The sequence below is a fragment of the Sceloporus occidentalis genome, unplaced genomic scaffold, assembly GCF_023333645.1.
Source record: "Sceloporus occidentalis isolate IW3139 unplaced genomic scaffold, rSceOcc1.0.p SCAF_4, whole genome shotgun sequence".
Taxonomy (NCBI): domain Eukaryota; kingdom Metazoa; phylum Chordata; class Lepidosauria; order Squamata; family Phrynosomatidae; genus Sceloporus; species Sceloporus occidentalis.
In genome coordinates, this window is record NW_028316984.1 from 46,728,524 (window position 1) to 46,748,631 (window position 20,108).

Genomic DNA, 20,108 nt, shown 5'->3' on the forward strand with positions numbered 1-20,108 from the left:
AAAGCAAAAAATACAGTTTGTGAAATTGTTTCTCAGTTTTCTGAAGGCAAGCGAGCAAGCAAAAAAGCAAGCAAAAAAAGAAAAAAAAAACATTCCTGACTCACTCACAAAAATATCCATTCCCGACTGTTTTAAGATTAGATAGCTCATGACCCTCTAGAAGTAAAATGAGTTTTGATAACTTACAAAGCAAAACTACACGCGGCACATACATTCCCCCAGAGCTTGTGAAATATTATACTTTGAGTGGATAAGAAAAAGATATTAGGGTTTGCTTAGGGATGCTTGTTTAGAGATACTTAGGGTTTGGTGTGTTTGTATTGATTCTCTATTTTCAAGAGAAAAGAGCTTGGGTTTATAAAAGAATTTTTAAGTATACTCTTAGTAGCTTTATAAAAATTAGACTTCTTTAAGTTTTAAATTAAATCCATGATTTCTGCATGCATGCATGCTGTAACCGTATCTGACTTGTATTGTGAAACTTATAGCTTGCACTGGTTCTAACATTCCAGTCATAAGAGCATTATATGGAATTAACCCCTATTGAAATAAATGGGGCTAGCTTATAAATAATGATTTTAGGATCAGAGTGTTAATGTGATAGGGTTCTACCCAACACCCCCCACTCTCTGCCATTGCCATTTACAGATTTGGTTGGTTTTAATTTCATTTAGTAGTGCTGATGTTATATCGTAAACTTCCAGCTAAAGACCTTCAAGGCCTAATTACAGCTTTAATGTGTAACTAGTTCTGGACCAAGGCCAGTTTTTCTATAATACTCTATTGTGCTCATGCTCTGGGCTGATACTATAGCATACAACTAGAAGCTTGTTTCATGATTAGAAAAATCTTCCTTTGGGTGTGAAACATAAGCTAACTTTTATATTAAAAAAATAACAGAGGGTGCATAGAGCACTTCCACTCTTACATTTGATAGTTCTCTGTCAGCAAGTTGCAGAATCTGTGATAGTTGTTTCAGTGGAGCTGTTTAAAAGTTGAGAAATGTCAGGCTGCTTAATGAAAACTGTACCAGTTACACAAGTAGTTGGAAGATTTATTATTTCAGAGCTAATGCCAAGAAATTCAAAAGTAATGACTGTGTTTACATGAAGGTAAGTGTTATTTTTAAATAAATAAAACTAAATGAGAAATCCAGGTAAATGTGTTTCAGATTAGGACATTCATATTTGTTTCATTTTGATTTAAAAATAAGAGCAAGGATGAGTTTTGAATCAGCATGATGCGATAACATGAATATTTTTACTCTTTAACAAAATAGTGTATGATTTGGACTGTGTCTGATCTTTTTCACTATTTATTCTTTGTTTTTTTTGTACTAAATGTTCAGCTGTGGGGTGTTTCCTGACTATTGTGGTGATTCATGTTGGGTTATTTTAAACCAAAAATCTACTTTCTGGTAATTTGCCTGTTGCTGATTTTGGGGCAAACTCACAGGATCTATCCACATTTCTTCTTTCATTTTATTGAAAAGCAAGTTATTTGGCCCGTATCAATTTTGTTATTTATCTAAAAAATGTGAGTCGCCCTTCAGTAGGGTAATTTTAAAATGCAAGATAAAATACAAGTAAACACACAGGAAACATATTCCAAACTGTTAATACTTAAAAAAAAAATTAAATACATTTTTAAGACTGTGAAAATGAAATTATTGTATATTTGTCTTGTGTTAAGTAGTTAATTACGCTGGTGCTAAAAATGTTGGCTGCTGCCAGGGGTTTGGCAAGTTTCTTTTTAACTACACTTTCCAGAATTCCCCAAGCTGATCTAGACATTGTTGTGGTTGCTGCTGTTTAAGCTCTCTTATTTCTACTCACTTCACCTCAGACTGAGAGAGCACCTGGAGGAGAGTCGCCAGCAGGTTGATCAGTTGTCATAATAACTGCTAAGGAGGACATGGCACTACAAAATGCAGGGCTTCCGAGAAAAATGGAGGGCATTACAAAATAAAAGCTAAAATCGCTAATATAAATACAAGGTGCTGCAGAATGAAGGGCATTCAAGAAAAATGTAGGACACTGCCAAATGAAAGCTAAAAACACTAATATAAATATAAGTCCGTGCTTCTTAGTCAGGGGTAGGCAACCTTTTTGACCCGGGGGCCGGGTTGCTGTCCCTCAGACAACTGGGGGGGCCAAAGCCAAAAAATAAATAATTAAATAATAAAAATTATATAAATAAATAAACCGGGACAAATGTAGGACAAAATTTTCAAATGGAGGGCACTTTAAAAAAAAAGGGAGGACATGCAAAAAAATTTGCTGATTTAAAAAAAATGTTAATATAAATGCATGTTTCTGAGGATTCTATAGACAATTGCCCCCCTTGCCCGCCACTTGCCCCCGCTTGCTCCCCCTTGCCTGCCGCTTGCACCCCTTGCCCGCCTCCTCCTGACAGGCCAAAAGTCCCGTGCCCTCGTGCGAGAGGCCAAAGGCCCCGGCGGCAATCGGCGGCAGGACTGGGCTGGGGCCGGTCCCAAGGCCTCGCCAGGCTGGATCTGGCCCACGGGCCATAGGTTGCCTACTCCTGTTCTTAGTCATGCTGAAAATGGAGGACATTTTGGAATTTCTTCTGAAAAGAAAGCTGAAATGTAGGGCATGTGATGTCCTGGAAAAGGAGGACCTCTCACCCTGGTCTTCAGAGTCTTCTAAACAATTGGGCATGGGCATATGGGAAGGGGATTTCTTGGTGTACTTGCTTCCTAAGCATTCCATATAAAGGATGCTTCCCAAAAAGGTTAGGGTGGGGGTGGTCTGTCACTGTGGTGAGCAGGTTGCTTCTGTGCAAGGCAGCAAACTGGGAAGGAGAGTACAGTATTTTAATTTGTGTTGGCATGTGACATGATGCTGTGAGATCAGCTTGTTCAAAAAGTGAGAGAAGAACTGCCATGATTTCATTTGATTTGCTGGCTGGTGTGACTTAACATCCTCTGATGATCTGCTCTCCATCTCTGAGATCTCTGTTGTTTGCTTTAGTTGCTTTCTGTGGTAGCAGATAACTACACACTGTAGTGTTATTAAAAGCCACTTTATCTTTGTGTTAGCCACCCCCTCATGAGGGCAAAATGAGGATGACTGTGGATTTGTGATTAGTGCACCTTTTGAATCCTTGGAGAAACTATGAAAACAGCACTGCTGAAGCGAGGAACACTTACAACATAATTTAAAATGGCCTAGTATATAGGATTGATGTAAAACTCACTAAGATAATATATATGAAATGCCTTGGAAATCTAAATGCAAAATTTAGACTTTTCACATGCAATTTCACAGGCTTAATTCAGTTAATATACTTTTCAGCAAAGCAGGGAATCTTAAGGTCAATTAGTTTTATGGAAGAACCTGTATAATTAAAATATTTGTAAACTACTTCCAATTTTAAAACCACCAAATGATATATAATCATAACCCGTGAACCAAGAGGGGAGTGTGTTCCTCTCAAATTTTAGGTTAAGGTGTCCTGCAAACAGCCAGTGTTTACCATTAAGTTATATCATAATACAATGGGCCCTTGGTATCTGGATACCAAAAGCCATGGATGCTCAAGGACCATTATATACAATGGCGTAAAATGGTGGCCCTTAAATAAAATGACAAAAGCAAGGTTTGCTTTTTGGATTTTTTAAAAATGTATATTTTCAAGGCATGTGTAATTGGTTTTTTGCGGGGGGGGGGGTTCGGGCTATGTGTAGTTGAATTGGTGGATGCTGTACAACACACAGTATTATAAAATGGTGCTCTAAGATAAAGCTCAAAACAACTTAATCAGGTAATGGTTGAGACAAATAAAGGTGACATGTTTTCAATATCACAAGGACATGACATTAAGTCTCCATAGCTTGGGATCCTACTCTCCCATTCATCCTCTAGTTTCATGTCTGGGTGGGGTGAATGATGGCACTGGGGCCTGATTCTTCCACTTGCATTGCAGTTGTTCCCCACCCGCAACTTCCACATGTCTTCCTTTCCCTGCCTCAGGCATGTGATAGTGGGCCTTCTCGCAGGGGGCTCCTTGGAAACCTCACTGAAAGACTGGGGCCAGAGGCCCCATTGCTACAAGCCCCACCTCCTGCACCAGGTGTCACCATGCATGGGAATGCCACTGCATTCAACTTTTGTTTAAAGAACTCCAAAGAAGGAGACTCCATCAAAGCAATCTGTTCTACTGTTGAGCAGCTCTTACAGTTGGCCCTTCTTATACACAGATTTTTTATACATGGATTCAAGCATCCACGGTTTGAAAATGTTCCAAAAAAGTATAAATTTCAAATACTGTATCAAACCTTGATTTTCCATTTTTTATAAGGGACACCATTTTGCTATGCCATTATATTTAATGGGACTTGAGCATCCACAGATTTTGTTATCCATGGGGGATCTTGGAACCAAACCCCAGTGTATAACAAGGGTCCACTGTACAGACAAGGGGCTCCCCTTAATGTTTAGGTGGAATTTGTTTTCTTGTGATTTGAAGTTGTTAGCACACCTGCATACCCCACGTTATTTTGGGGTATAAATATTTTGGTATATTTTGGTATGATATCAGTTACATAGAGGCCAACAGCATGTTTCTGGAAAGGTCATGATGACCTTTACAAAGCCAAGTGAACTTCTCATGAGTGGTCACATAAGACCTGAGGGCATGTAGAAAGGACCCGTGTAACTTAATGCATGTAAATGTTGCTTCTTCTCTGTGTGTATGTGTGTGTTTATATAATTTATTTTATTTTTATGTATTTTTAAACTCTTACATCGTTTAATTGAATTTTAAGAGGGGGGATTGAGGGTTTTGGAATACATGTGGTTTTTTAAAAAATCTTTGTAAGCCGCCCCGATTGCATCTTGTAGAGGGGCGGGATATAAATAATAATAATAATAAAATCCTGCCATATACATTTCCTTTTAAATGTCAAAGACAAAGAAGTCTTCCACCTAAAGTAAGCCAACCTCCCTGCTATTCTCCATCGTATTTCCCAACACCTCATCCTATGCCAAAATGTCCTGATTTTATCAGCTTCTTGATTATATCAATGTCATCACCATCAACCAAAAATATTGCTTTTGTAACACTGAAGTTAAAACCATTAACCAGCTGGGAATCCCATTGTTTCTGGGATTCCTGGAAAATCCACTCAAACTCCTGAACAAATATATATCGTCTAAAAGTTCTGGCTTTAAGTTATGGAAGCCCTTTCGCTGCTTCCTATTGAGCTAAATTAAGTTCACCATTGAATTCAGTAAGTGGGTGCTCTCTCAGAACCTCCAGCAATTTAGGTAAGAAGGTCTATAGGTTCATACCCTAGTTTCTGGAACAGTAGAAAGCAATCTCACTCCATCTTCTTCATGACATCATTTCAGCTGCTTAAATATAGCTATTACATTACCTTTTCTGTCTTCATTTTAGATGTTATGGAATAGGGTAACTTTCCAGATGGCATGGGGAGATGGGAAAGACTCTCATATAGACTGCCCAGGCTGGGATTGACTGTGCAATCTTCCTTTGTGTACCTCCCTAGCACTGTATCAGGTCTAGTAAAATAGTATAAGAGTGAGATTTTTAACTCCACATGATATGCTTTTGAGACAACACCACTTTTCTGCCCCCAGAGATAGAAGCTGAGCTTCACTGCTCAAACTGACTAGCGGATCCCCATGTAGAAGCCCAGTTACATATTTTAATATTATTTTTCATTGGTGATCATATGGGATGTATAGTGATATGTCTATATTGGTCTGGATCTTTTTTTTTTAAACTGAAGCTATTTAGTCCACCTTCTTACCAAAGAGCTGATTTTGGTCGATGTACATATTTTAGTTAAAAATTCAACAACTCCCAATGCAGGGTTCCAGCTGTACTCAAAGATGGCTGTATTTACAGAAGTGGTAGGAACATAACCGTCAATTATCTTTTCAACATCCAGAAAAAGTAATTCCCACTTAACATTATTGCCAATTTAATTCAGAAGTATTCAGCAGCAGGAGATAACCATTCTAATAATCATAGTTTGCAGTAAACTTTTTTGACAGTGCTTAATGTACCCACTAAACTATGTACCTGCCTGTTAATGCTTGTCTCAAAGCGCCATTGAGAATATTAGTAGAATATTAAGAGGGAAAAGCCAACAAGGTAAGAGCTAAAATTCAAATAATCTTCTAAACCTTGGCAGTAGAAACCCGTGTATACAGAAAGAATGTTACAGTGATAGGTGTTCTTCTTTGTGTCTTAATCTGTCTGATCTGCTTTAACCACAAAACATTATCAGTAGTTTTTTTCACACTAGAGTCCTTTAACAGTCTTCTGAAGTGGTTCTGGCCAGAAGGGTTAATTCAGTCTGCACGGTCCAAATTTGTTTTGCCAGGGGCCTGGGAAATGCTATGTTCCCTCCTTAAACCCCACACATCTTGCCATCACTGGAAATGTGAGCAAGGTTTAGGAGGAATGGTTTTAGAATTCAGAAACATGGTCATGTTAATCTATCAGTATGCAAAGGGATCTTGTAGCACCTTTGAGACTGTGCATAAGAAGTTGTAGCATAAGCTATTGTAGACTTGGTCTACTATCTCATGGAGGCATGCCTTTATTTCAGATCTGGTATCAAAAGTAGCAGAGGAATTATTTGGGTGTGTGTGTGTGTGTGTGTGTGTGTGTGTATGTAGAACTCATGCCACTCTGTACACAGTGAGGTGGCCATCATGTGTAGGAGTAAGTAATCCTGAATGATATAAAGAAAGAGCAGAACAAAGCCCTGTGGCACACTACTTCTGTGCTGGGGCAATCTGATCCTGGGGGCCAATCCATTTCTCCATCTCTGTTCTGTAATTTTTACTTGGGAGTAAGCTCCCTTCAGAGAGCCAGAATAATGCAGTGATTTGAGACTAGGACTCTGAAGACCAAAGTTCAAATCCCCATTTGGCCGTAGTAACGCATTGGGTGATCTTGGATAAGTCACATATTCTCAGCCCCAGAGGAAGGCAATGGCAAACCTTCTGAACAAATTTGGCCTAAAAAAACCCATGATAGGATCGCCTTACCATATGTTGGAAACAACTTGAAGGCACCAACTACAACAGAAACAACAACAAAGCTCCATTTAGCAAAAGCTCCCTGCAAAACCTCTTACATCTCTGCCTGTAATTGTTTCCTGTTACACATACCATAGTATTAGTGATGAAGTTTCCTTAATTGTTCTTTAGTTCCTGTCCCTTACATTATGGGTTTCTTTCCTCCTTTTGAAACAGCAATTAAAAGAAAAGACTAAAAAAAGAGAGAGTCAGCAATCCTCTTCATAGTTTGCAGGACTGTAAATGAATTTCCCCCACTTCCTCGAAAATACATTTTCTCCTTGTATTGTTGTGCAATCTGCAGTTTGTCATGGTGTCTAAAACTATGGTAAGCAGTTTTCTAGTTTGAAGGATTTCTCCAGTTCTGGTTTGGCAAGCACTAACCACTGCCAGGTACCATGGACATCTTCCCTCACTCTGGATAGTGTCAAGTTGTAATATGAAGGTAAAGTGGTGTACAAGAAGTCATCTTTGACCTGTGAACCAAAACAGGTGAGAATAAATGCATGTCAGATATCAATGCTTCCAAAATTGAAATATTGCCAGTAGGGCAGGAGGAGCAGGGATCAAGACTCGGGTGCCTGGGGAAGGGTGTTCAACCTTTTCCCCAGTATTCTGCTCCCTGTAACCATTATGACCTGCTCCATCTTCTATTTTTTTCTGGAAGGGGCACTGTTACTGGCACCCTCAATGATAGACAGTAAATCCAGGCACAGAGAATGTCCATTAGGTATCATGATGTGGAAGCAGAGATTACCTCCTCATCTTCTGGATGCCAGATTCACAATCCTAATCAGCTCCTCTCTCCATGCTTTTATTATTTTTTTACAGAAAGATACACAAGATGCACTTAAATATTACAAATATAGTCTAATTTGGCTCTGAATGAAGCCAGGGCATCAGATATGTTGTTACCGAGACCCTTGGGATGGAGGAGAGAACATTCACTTCCCTATGGTAGTAATCAAATGCTGCATTTGCCTTTTATCTGGAAAGCAAACTAGTCAAGCATATGCAATATCCGTTATTTGCAGAATCAGAACCAGAACTGAGTTAAACTGGTAAGCATTAATTCCCCTGTAGCTGCAAACTGTTGCTAATTAAGCATCTCTGCAGAATCAAGGCAATCTTGTCTGTTAAGAGCTCTGTATCTCACTGTTCCTTCTCCTAATTATGCTCCTTTAATTTTGTCTTCTCCATCATAGCATCTTCTAAATGTCTGCTCTGTTCGTATCTTCCTGTTCAGTAAAAGCATATTTGTGCTGAAGATTCATGCATCCTGTAGTGCTAGATGTACATAAAAATAAATCACATGATATATAGTGTGGTTATGACACAATATATATGTGTGAATACACACACACACACACACACACACACACAGAGTATATGCAGTGTTGTACCTAGATAAAACTGTTTCCTAGCAATGTACTGCATAGATTCCTGAGTAGTATTTTGTGTTAATTTAGATTCATGTCTTCTGTGTGTTTGGTAATGGAACTATGTTTCCATTCCCTCTCCCTCTCTTTTTAATATTGAAGGCACTGGATTTACTGCACTAAATGGGGAAGTGGTTGTAATTCTTTTTCACTCCTTGAAGTATGATGTCTGTGAATAGCAAACCGAATGTTTGGATCAGTTTTTGCCAATATCACTCTCTGTGATTTAAATGCCATGCTATCTATAGCTCACCAAACAATCTAGTAACTTCCAATATGATTTTTTGCTTCTCTGTGTTTACGGGGGTGCTGGTACCTTTTTTCAAAATAAAATAAACCAATCTCAGTTCCTGTTCCACCACTCATTGTAGTTAAAGTATATTTATAACAATCACACTGTAAAAACATCCTGTAGGCATACAATCTCACATATTTTCATCTGCACCTATGTACAATATACATTGTCTACATATTCTATTCATGGCTGCTAATCCTGCATAAAGTAGGCATGGGCAGATAAATGCACCTGGTTCTGCTCCCAGTTTTGGATTAATTTATTTTGCTTGCCCAAACTCCAAATTGGATCACATAATCTGGAATGGCTTCCATGTGTACTCCATAGCTAATCTCCTACTGATTTTGGGATAATTATGATAGGAACCATTTATGAGGACCAGTTCTCTGTAGCACACCCTGATTATAATTTTTAAAAGCATTGAAGTGCAAACATTACTCCTCTTTCTGGTAATTTCTCTGAAAGTGATGAGCATGATTCTTTGGGATCCCTGAAAAGGTAGAGGAAATCCTTATCAATCTTGTTGTTCTATGCACCTTCAAATCCTTTCTGATTTATGGCGACCCTGAAATGAACATTTCACAGGGTTTTCTTGCCAAGATTTGTTCATAGGAGGTTTGCTCTGAAGCTGAGAGAGTATGACTTACCCAAGGTAACCCAGTGGGTTTCTATGTCTGAGTCTGCAGAGTTGTAAGCAGCTGCCACACTGCAGAAATAAAAAAGCTTGACACCACTTTAAATGCCATGACTCAGTGCTGTAGAATGACTGGATTTGTAGTTTTGTGAGATATTTAGACTTCCCTGTCAGAGAACTCTGGTACCTCAATAAACTATAAGTCCCAGAATTCTATGCCATTGAACCATGGAAGAATTGCATTATTTCTGCAATATGGCAGCAGCCTTATAGACCAACATTCAGACCACTATACCATGCTGACTCTTGTCACTCTTACCAGTTACTTAAAAAAAGAAAAGAAAATACCCACATATTGTTTTCTTTTGTGCCTGGCATCTTTGAATTTCAGGCGGAGGCCTGTGTGTGGTTTAAACTGCTTCACAGGAAAGCTATGGCAAAGAAGTAAACCCATGAGGGGAAAGCTTGAAGGAAAAAAACTACAACCCAAATAACACTTTACTTCCTGTATTTGAGACTGTCAGATACAGGCCAAGCTAGCCCAGTGGTGCTAGATATCTCTCTCTACACCCAAGCACACCCATCCTACAGTCTCAGAAACAGGCAGCACAGTGTTCTCTCTATAAATTATCCTATGATGGGATGTTTTTTTTAAAAAAAATAGCCTTGATTTCCCCCCCCAAAATGTCTACAGCAGGGTGGGGATAATAATGATGCCTCTTGTGCCCTTATGTAGCTGAGATCTCTCCATGTTTCATGGTTGGCCTGAAATTTACTAGTAAGCAGCAGAGGGATTCCTGCTGTTCCAGATGACATGTGGTTCTGGTCTTGATTCTTGTGAATGATGGAGCAACACTTGCTCATTGTGTCATAGAACACATTTTGTTTCTTTGTTTTGCTGTTACTATCATTTATTTATAGAGTGCCATCACTGTACACTGCACTTTACAAGTAAAAGGACAACAAACAGTCTTCCCTATTTTCTATGGGGCTTATTTATTGCTCGTGTCTCGGGGCTTTTGTGTCTATTCTACCAAGAGCGTTGCTTTCTTTCCAGTGTTGGGTTGCCAGATTAATACTATCCTAGGTCCTAAGATTTCAGGGCCCAAATCTAAAACCAAAGGATTGCCCCAGTGTTGTCACAGAGGTAATCCCTGGTGATTAAACATAATGGATTAAGCATTAATCAAAATGTTTTAGATTATATCCTTCAGATAATTAAAACAACCAAGTCTAACAAAGAGGAATGCATGCACACACTATTCAAGCCAGTGCTCTTGTTGGGGTGCATAAGGCACTGCACCCTCACAGTGAATCCCATATTCCGTGTGGAGCAGGTGGGCCCTGAATCAGTGAGAAAGGATAGGTGTCTGCTCTGAAGAGTTCCCTCCCTATCCTAAGAACTGCACAGCCAAATAGTCTGATTCACTCTCACCCTGAGAGTTCTTGTCCTGAGAAATGGAGAAGAGGTACCAAACCATGAATTCTGGAAACCTTACTCTAATCTCTGTGCACTTGTTAAAAACTAATTCTGCTTCTTCATCACATAACTGCACAACATGGTAAGAGAACAGAGGCTGAACAGAAACCCTGTTTATATCTTTCCTTTTTAAAAATGGGTTTCAGCCATTTCATCAATAGGATATAACTGCCATATATATAAGCACATCCTTTTCTTTATTATTGGAAATCTGTTTCTAAATAAAATGCCCTTGGTATCCTCTAGGGTTTGGTTCCAGAAACCCCCATGGATACCAAAATCTATGGATGTTTAAGTCTCATTATATACAATGGCCTTGTAAAATAATGGTGTGTGGTGTTGTGTGCCTCCAGGTCGTTTCTGGCTTATGGCAACCCTAAGGTGAACCTATCACAGGTTTTTTTGGGCCAGTTTGTCATTGCCATCTGCTGAATCAGAGGGTGACTTGCCCAAGGTCTCACAATGGCTTTTTGTGGCTGAGTAGGGATTTGAACCCTGTTCTCCAGAGTCATAGTCCAATGCTCAAACCACTACACCATGCTGGCTCTAAGTAAAATTGTGTCCCTTATACGAAATAGCAAAATCAAGGGCGCGTTACAGATGGGCCCATGAGGCGCCGTCATTGCGCCGTCATTACGTATGATGGGCAGCGCTTCCTGACACGCCTTGCCCCTTGCGCATTAATGACTACATCAAAGTGGTGGCGGCCGTTCCACATGGCCGCTGCCATTTTGACGTAGCGGACGCTCTGCATCCGCATGTCGCACAGCAGAAGTGACACCGCAAGTGCGCGACTAGCGCCTCGCGGCGTCTCTTCCAGGACCGAGGAAAGAGCACAATTTTCACGCTCCTTCTTTGCTGCGTCCGGGAACTGTGCGGTTTGGATGCTGCGGTTCCCGGACGCAGCAACCAGCAGCGGTGCGAGACTGCCCCTTCTGGGCCGTCTGTAATGCGCCAAGGTTTGCTTTTGGGAATTTATATATATATATTAATATTTTCAAGCTGTAGATGGTTGAATCCTTGGATAAAGAATCTGTGGCTATGGAGGGCCAACTCTATACTTTTATATCTTCTATCAGGGGGTGGGTAAGTAGTATCCTAAGCAGGGGGAAATGAGATGAGAGAGAAGAATCTTGGCTTTCTCAGTAGACAGGGGGGAAAGACAAATGCAAACTGCAGCAGCCTTTCCTAGTTTGTGTGCTTGTGCTCATTAATAAATTTTGCCATCTTGACCACACTCTGATGTTGCTTGGCTGAATCCCAATCTTCATCTGTGAAATGTAGAAAGGTATATTAGTTCTTTAGTTATCGAGACACTAGTCTGACCAATTTAAAATGGTGTGTGTTTCCATATTACATGTGTTTAAAATATTAGCCAAAGTTGCTTAGGGCCAAAAAGAGAGTCTATAATAGATAACAGAATTTAACAGGATGTTAGCAAAATAGAATATTGACACTGGGTAATAATTGGCTGCTCTTCTTAGATAAACATATTGGCATTGCTTCCCATTTATCAAAAGCAAGTTCTGAGTTAAAGCCAAGGAACTCCTTTGTCATGCAAGAGGCATACTAGTTTTATGGCAGGTTTCTGTGACAGTGACTTTCTTTTGCACTTAGTGACTGATGTAGATTTAATCATTTTATCTGATGCATGCCAGTGTTCAAGAATGATAGTTCTTCATTATGATACTATTGGAAAAAGGATAGAGAAGAAAGGGAGTACATATATATTTGAGTCAGTCAGCTGAAGGTCAGTTTACACAAAAAAAGAACATTTTTTTTCAAATTGAGTAGTTCAGAGTGAATCAGTGTAATGCAGTGGTTTGAGTGTTGGACTAGAAACCGAGGTTCAAATCCTGGCTCAGCCATGGAAACCCACTGGGTGAGCTTGGGCAAATCACTCTCAACCTCAGAGGAAGACAAGAGCAAATCCCCTCTAAGGAAATTCTGCCAAGAAACCCCCATGATAGTGTGGCCTAAGGCTGCTATACATCAGAAATGATTTGAAGACATGCAACAACAAAGTTAAAATGTCAATCACATTTAAAAAAACCACAACAAAGATCTACTTGTACAGGAGTCTACAAATGACAGCCACATTTTCTGTGAATATTTGATGCCTGACTGGGAGTGGGAAGCAACAGATTGCTCACACTAAATACCAGTTGTAAAGCAGGAAATGTAGCACCAGTGAAATTCATTAGGCAGCAAAAAGCCATTTGTCATAACTTGAAGATTCTTCTTGTTGATCTTGTCACTTACACCAGGTCTCTGCAACTTGTGACACACCATGCTAAATGAAAGCTTCCAAAAATTCCTGGTAGTTCACAGTGGTTTAGTATACACTGGTGCCTCGGGATACGAAATGATCGGGTTACGAAATTTCCGGGATACGAAAAAGTTGGATTGGCAAAAACTGTTTCGGGTTACGAAATATTTTTCGGGTTACGAAATTCATTTCGGCGCGAAATTCAAATGCTGCAAAGTGCAGCTATAGGCTTTCCAGTGCTAACGGATTATTTTTCGGGTTACGAAATTTTCGGGTTACGAAAGGAATGGCGGAACGAATTAATTTCGTAACCTGAGGCACCAGTGTATATCCTGGGTTTTGATCTATTTCAGGCAACCTTGAAACTACAGATACTGGCAGAAGACAAGATATGAATAGTGTTTGGTTCAGAATACAGTTGAATGTACAAATTTGCATAGGACTTAAAGATAAAGGTAATCCCTTGACATGAATGTCTAGTCATAACTAACTGTAGGGGGCGGTGCTCATCTCCGTTAGTAAGCCGAAGAGCCAGCGTTGTCTGAAGACTGCTCTAGTGATCGTGTGGCCAGCATGATTACACCGAACGCTGTTACCTTCCCACTGAAGTGGTACCTATTTATTTAAAGTCGCCCCTCCTTATACGTGGATTTGCCATGCGCGGATTTGAGCATATGCGCATGGCAAATCCGGAAGTTGTCCCCAATGGCAGTACGCGTGCACGCGCGCCACCATTGGGGACAACAGGACTTGAGCATACACGGATTTTGGTATACGCGGGGGGGTCCTGAACGGATCCCCCGCGTATACCAAGGGCCGACTGTACTTGCATTTGCATGCTTTCGAATTGCTGGGTTGGCAGAAGCTGGGATTAGTGACAGGAGCTCACCCCTCAGGCCTTGAACAGCCAACCTTCTGATCTTCCGATTGTCAGAATTGGCATCTTAACCACTAAGCTAACACATAGGAGTTACTAGTGGCTAAAATGAAAATATGGTTGATGTAACAAAACTGGTTGTGAATGACAGCTTGGAAATGCCACTCTTTGGACTATAGCTCCCAGAACCCCCCAGCCAACATGGTCAGTAGTCATGCTACCAGAGTAATCCTGGAAGTTGTAATTTTTTTAAAAAAAATCTTTCTAAGGTCTGCTTGGAACTGAGTAAGGGATGAAGTTTGCTAAACTTTCCCACAGTCTGTGGCTTCATGACCACTGATTAACCCCAAGGATTAAGCAGCCTACTTAATGTGGCCCTGCAGCTCAGGCAGTGTGATTACAGACTGCCTCTTAATCCTTGACGAAAGCCACTTGATGAAACCATTTTTAAACATAAATATAATGTAAAACCATACAGAACAATGGAAGATTGTGGCATGTTGAGAAATACCACATATGACTGCTATGAGCGATAGACACAGAAAGGCCCAGCCCTATGCGTACTTGTTTAGAAGCAGGTCCCTCTGTGTTCAGTGGCGCTGACTCCCAAGTAAGTATTCCCACTATTATTGGAGCCTGAAATGAGAAAATCTTCCCCTCTCCCTTTCTCTGAACTAGGCTTTTAAAAAGGACAAGCTTACTGTCTACTGTTGGCTAACTCTGAAATGGATTATTTTGGTCAGCAGAAATGGTGTGTATAGGGGTTTTGTAGAAAAAAGACAAAACCCCAGCTGAATTGCTTGATTCAAGATAGCTTGGCAGACATGGATAACTGCAGTTCCTGCTTTCACATACTCTCTTTCAAGCCTCTGCTCTGACCAATAGATGTTTAGACATTCTTTTTTTTTTAAGTGGTGTTTTTTCAAAAGTTGATGGCATCAATTGAGTTATTTATTTCAAATGTGTTCTTTTGCTAAAGAAGCCATCCAGAAATTTGCTAAAGAAACCCATCTGAAAACAACCAAGTTCATCACAGTGTGCTGATGTCCTACAAAGGAAATGAGCTAATTCTTATTTATACTGTCACAGAATGTCCTATAATTACAAAGATGATTGGTTTTAAATGGTAACTGTATTTGGACAACCTATTTTGCATTAATCTCCCCCCCCCGCCCCGAAAGTCAACAAATTGTACAAGAGTAAAGGCCAGCTTCTTGCTTGGAGAATACATGTGTCTGATACACCGTAGTTTTTCAAAATTTCAGTTCTTATTTAAAAGTTTGGCAGTGGCTAGCAGAGATTTCACTTCCAGCTTTTATCATGTCTCATGTATTAAATTCTTACCATTAGGGTCCATTGATAATCTGCTCTTGCATTTTCGACCATTTCTTCTTTCCTTTTTTCCTTATTGCAGAAAATCCATTTAGGAGCAAAAGTTGGAATGGTTGTCTAGTGAGACTGTTTTGCAAGGTGAGGACCCTCTATCTGAAAACACTCTGGCATAGAATTTCTATGTCAGATGTTTAGATACGGGAGTGTCTGACTGTTAACATGAAGAACAGTACCAGATGAATGTTTTAGTTTGTTATGCATGGCCAAAATTGCTAACTGGAGTTTTTCTGAAGTTGCTGGTTTGGCAGACAAATACAGTTTTTTATAGTCTGGATGAAGTTGTCTTAGCTTTGCTCTTGGTTGCAGCCATCCATCTGAAAATTGTTCCCTCTGCCTATATAGTGGATCCTTGTTATACGCTGGGGTTTGGTTCCAAGATCCACCGTGTATAACAAAATCCATGTATGCTCAAGTCCCATTAAGTATAATGACATAGCAAAATGGTGTCCCTAATAAAAAATGGAACATCAAGGTAAATTTATACTTTTTTGGAACATTTTCAAACCATGTATGCTTGAATCCGTGTATAAAAAATCCATGTATAAGAAGGGCCGACTGTACCATTAGTTGACAATTAATGCAACAAAAGCCGCCATATATGTAGTTACATTCTCATTCTTTGAATAGGACCAAACCAATTAACAGGCACTTAAATCTAACAAAAGAGGAAGCATGGTACAGTTTCTGAGAAATAATGGACGTCTGTTTTATATACTCATAGGAATAGTATTAGTGGGCTTTGTTTCTTTTAAATGTCTTTAAAGTGTGGTATTGTGCTTTCCTCAATCTCTGCAGAAGTAAAAATAAGTATTATAATAGTATTTCTTAATTAATTTTTACTCTGAGTGTATTTTAGGAGCTAGCATGATCTTATATTTAGTAAAAGACTAAGAGGATGCTGGCAATTTTAAAAAGTACTAAAGAAAATGTAGGTTTTTGACAGTACTGTATTATATTCATGGCTCTTGCTTTACTGCTTCGATGAAATGTTATGCAAGAAAAAAACGATGCACACTGTGATAAGATAGGGGACAGGGCTGAAAAAGATTTTTAAATACATGTACAGTATCTCATTCCTACATAACATGCTCCCAAGATTATAGTCATGCTTCATTTAATATGAAGATAAAGAGCAGTGTGTCTAAAGCTGAACCCAGTCAACAAAAAATCTAGTATCTGAAAATATGTTCTCTAGGTTGGGTGAGACACAGTCTATTAATGTTTTGTAGCACTTTCTCTCAACCTCTGGAACCCTGTAGATGTGCTGGCTGGTGCTGATGAGAATTGTTATCAACATATTTGAAGGTTCCTAGTGAGAAACTCTTCTCTAAAGCAGAGGTGGGAATTGTATGGTCCCCCAGATATTGCTGAACTGTGATTCATAGCAGTCCTCACCATTGATTATATTGACCAGAGCTGCAAATGACTGCAGTCTAACAACATCTGCAGGGCCATTAAAGGATGACAATGATCTCTTGAATTGTGCCCAGGAGAAAACTCTTAACCAGTGCACTTCACTTATTAAATATGTGTTGTTAGCCGCCTTGAGTCCCAATATTTGGAGAAAGGCAGGATTTAAGTAAATTTAACAACAACAATAACAACATGGTCCTGATGGTCTGTCAGGAGACAGGCTTCTATGGCTTGTAGAACTGATGCTTCCCAACGTTTTTCAAGAGCAGATCCATCTCGTAAAGTACTAAGAGATTATTAACACCAGGACTTAGGAAACATCATCCATGTTCTCATTATAAAGGTGCAGGTACTGGAAGAGGGAGTGTTGATAAAATATATCTCTAACCCAGGACCTCCAGATCACCTTGGATGATCCTAGCAGCATTAACGAGCATAGTTCATGGCTAACTGGAATGCTGGGAGCTATAGTCAAGTGACATGTGAAGAACAACACAATTCCCAATCTTTTCCTAATCTCTGAAGCTACTTGTGTGTCCTAGCCAGTTCCTGGGGAACACAAAGGTGTAAGGTGATTCACCCTATTTAAGCTACAAATTTTCCATTTGCCAGGCAATATTTAAGGCCTGTGAGCAATCAACAGTAGAATAGAATAAAAGCTGAAACCCAATTGTTTCCAACTAGAGTAAATCCATTGAACTAATAGAAATTTGATAAATCAAGCCATGTGCAAAATCCATTGATTTATTTGGTCTGCTTTAGTTGGGATTTATACAGTACAGTCAGCCCTTCCCATGTGCATGCATTCAGTTGTGGTGCCCCATGGACAAGAACAAACCTGGGAGCTCAAACCCATATTAGTTAGATGGTGACAAGTGTGCAGCTGTCCGCTGGGTGCATGACACCATTGGATAATATAGAACAGGAACTCCAATCCATGATAGCTAGCCCGTTGATATGGCAAGCCCAATGTAATTGGATTTAAGCCAAAATTGTTGGGAGATTGTTTGCTTACACAGAGTGATTTCTCAATTGGTATATCTTATGGACTTACTGTGTAGATCAGGTTCGTAGAAGGAATCGTTTTTATTTGATTATTTGCACAGTATTAAACAAGTAAGACTTTAAGTCCAGTAGCATCCCAGTTTAAAGTTGCATTTGTGATACTAAACACAATTATCTTTTAAAATAAATAATAATAGACGTTCTAGTAAAATAGTTAAAAGCAATTTAAAATTGCTTATCATTCTTTTTTAAACCCAGTTTAATTCCTCAAGTGATCGTTTCAAATGACACTTTTTTTTTCCAGTCATAGAGTCAATTGCAAGTGAGGTCATTGCTTAATTTAATGTATTGCCATGGAAATCTGGCATAAACTGATTAAAAACACGCAGTTCAATCCATTCCCCACCCCTAGAAGCTAATTTGAAAGATTCCTTTTGATTTCACATTTTCACAGAGAGCTAGATCATGCCTGCAAGCACAGTGTGTTGTGTAATTAAGGAATCCATCCAGTTTAGAATAATTCAGCTTTCAATCCCTTTTTGACGGAGATCTATAATAACAGAAGTTTGTTTTGGGTTTTTTTTGCTCTTATCTCCCCACCCTTCTACTTGTCCCAATAAGTTGTCATTGAAAATTGAAGGCCAAAAACTAGAAAATTGTGGTAGCACATTTTTATACTGGGTTGCTAGTATGGATTAATTACTGCATATACTCAGCTATAAGTTGAACACATGTAGAAGTCGAGGGCAGGTTTGGGGCCAAAATTATGAATTTTGATAAGACTCATGGATAAGTCGAGGGTAAAATTTAGGGGCATGCAACAAAGGAACTAAAGGCTGAAGTAAAAGAAAACAATGACATACAAAAGAACTTACAAAATCCCAGCAGGCATAACTGTTGATGTTCACCCTAAAGGTTGGCTGGATGAGAGAGTAGAGGGGGTCAGTACTTTCAGGACTGATTGTACTCTTGCCCCTCACCAGGGGATGGAACCTTTTTTATAAGAGTTAAAGTACAGTACTCACATTGACCCATGGATAAGTTAACTTAGTTTTTTCGGGTCAATTTTTGACTAATATTTCTAGACTTACACATGAGTATATACCATTATGTATAGAACTCAGGTGGATGACCACATCCTGCAGAGACAAAGCAATGCAATACTGTATAAGGTTTTCTCATTCTAATGTATAAAAGTTGAACTTTGAAAGTAAACAATTCATTCCCCATCAGAAAACTGTGTTCAGATTGTATCTTTATTTGTATTCTTCACAGCCAGAATCTGCAGACAAAACTACCTATAGCAGCCAGTGTGCACCTTAAAAATTGCTGCAAGGTTTTGGGAAACTGTCAGGAGTCAGATTCAAGGGTTGCAAGAGGAAGGAAAAGAATGTTCTGTGGTACTTCAGCACTTGCCAAATTTTGGGTTTATGTCTCTGTGTCACAGCTGAGGAGGGAGGAAATTCCAAATGCCTATTTACCTTGGTGCCTAAATTTTTAATTCTCATATCTAGGAATATGTTCCAATGAATGTCCATAGAGATGTCAAGGTTAGCATTTGGAATCATACCATTGCAGGTGAATTTTATGAAAAATAGGCATGGATTTTTTTCCTTTTTTAAACATGAGGTTTTAGACCTTTGCAAAATTAATCTGAAATTTTCAGAACCACATGGGAACTCTGATGTGTACCACATTGTGGTTATTCACTGTAACACTGAAATAAGGCTCAATGCCCTTGAATCTTTGGACTTTAAAGTAGGAAAAAAATGTTTCCTTCATTGCCTGCTCCTAGTGTTTTGCTCAGTTTACAAGAATCTAATTTTTGGGTTTGGTTTGACTGTGCCTGATCCACAGCCAGTGCAAAATTTCTGCTCTTTACTGCTTGTATCAATGTGTGTATAGACAAAATAGAGGAAAGATGCGGTGCCGCTTAGCTTTCTTAATATTCATGCCCTTTAAAAACAGACAACTTGTATGTGTCCAGAATAATTACTGACTATTTAGCTACAGTTTTGTACTCTAGCAATATGGTTACCAGATGATCCTCCATTTTAAAGACATGTTCCTTATTAAGAAACTTGACAGCTCCATAGAACATAATAGTTATCTCTTACTGCAGAATGCCACAGCACAATTGCATGCAGAGCAGGGCATCACAACTCCAAAATGTTTCCTCTTTCTCTTTCAAAATACACAAACCTGTTTGCCAACAATGCACTTGG

General features: G+C 39.3%; 1 protein-coding gene across 5 annotated transcripts in view; it reads left to right on the top strand.

Moving 5' to 3' along the window:
* The window catches only part of CCDC148 (coiled-coil domain containing 148), a 147,540-nt gene that overhangs the window by 4,535 nt on the left and 122,897 nt on the right, over positions 1 to 20,108 (top strand). Inside the window, exon 1 of one of the 5 annotated variants that reach the window (XM_089519975.1) lies at positions 1,055 to 1,112. The exons of 3 other annotated variants lie outside the window; for them this stretch is intronic. The gene's annotated coding sequence lies outside the window, so the exon portion shown is untranslated. Of the gene's footprint in view, positions 1 to 1,054; positions 1,113 to 15,521; positions 15,544 to 20,108 lie in introns of those variants that run through there. One more of the 5 variants, XM_089519976.1, reaches the window with a different exon arrangement.